Source organism: Capsicum annuum, unplaced genomic scaffold, assembly GCF_002878395.1.
Source record: "Capsicum annuum cultivar UCD-10X-F1 unplaced genomic scaffold, UCD10Xv1.1 ctg790, whole genome shotgun sequence".
Classification (NCBI taxonomy): Eukaryota; Viridiplantae; Streptophyta; class Magnoliopsida; order Solanales; family Solanaceae; genus Capsicum; species Capsicum annuum.
In genome coordinates, this window is record NW_025889540.1 from 242 (window position 1) to 1,248 (window position 1,007).

The 1,007-nt window shown below is 38.7% G+C and overlaps 1 long non-coding RNA gene across 1 annotated transcript; it reads right to left on the reverse strand.

Moving 5' to 3' along the window:
- Positions 1–241: 241 nt before the first annotated feature.
- On the reverse strand, positions 242–972 carry LOC124894992. Its single transcript, XR_007051468.1, has 2 exons — positions 610–972; positions 242–515 (listed from the first exon to the last, which is right to left on the reverse strand). It is a non-coding gene; the product is annotated as an uncharacterized LOC124894992 (long non-coding RNA).
- Between the last annotated feature and the right edge of the window lie 35 nt (positions 973–1,007).

The following is a 1,007-nucleotide window of genomic DNA, read 5'->3' on the forward strand; positions in this document are numbered from 1 at the left end:
TAACAACAACAACAACATACCCTGTGTAATCAGTCCCACAAGTGGGGTCTGGGGAGAGAGTATGCATATCTTACCTAACAACGACAACAACATACTCCGTGTAACCATAGACCCTCAGCTCAAGCGGGGTATGGGGTAGAGTGTACGCAGACCTTACCCCTACCTTGGAAGGTAGAGAGGCTGTTCCTCATAGACCCTCAGCTCAAGGAAAAGCATATCGAGAAAGAAATAAGGGAAGTGAAGAAATCATAACAAAATCCTAAAAGTGAATGAAACCAAAGGACAATAGTGCGCTAATCGAAGTACAAGAGATAGTAGATAGTAACAAAAATCAAAGGAAAAGAAACTACAGGAGAAATACGACGACTAAGAGTATGAAACCATAATCACCAAAGAGTACAAGTGATAGTACAAGTACCTGCACAGCCAACATAGTCCACCGGCTTTAAACCGTCCGTTGAAATGATCGACGGAGTTAACCCCAGTTCCTTTACATTGTGCGCACGCCACTGCAACTGAGAGCGATACAGCGTATAAGAAACAGAAAGTTCTGAACAAAATCAAGTTGAAATTTTACTATATCAGGTCTCGTCGATTGTATGTACTGACGTTTGATGATTCGAAATTTGATACTGTAATAGCAAATTTAAGTATGTAACATGATAAAGAACCAGTAAGACTGCAGCATTAGCAAATCCCTTGGAGCTAGACACTTTTCACTCAGACGCATCGTAATTCTCACATAACTTTGACGAATATTTGAGAGACGTTCGTAAGAAAGGTGATCTCTGATCGAGCAGTCAACATCAAGAGTCAAATTACTTCTTGATGCATATATCATTTCAAGAAAAAAATCCAAACAGAACGTAAAATATACAGAAATGCACAGTTACAATATTAAGAAATATTAGTCACTTTGAATATGGAGCAATAGGAGAGTCTCATTAATGACAAGTCAGAATTCAAAATTCACCAAATATGCATCAATCACTTACCATTTCCATGAG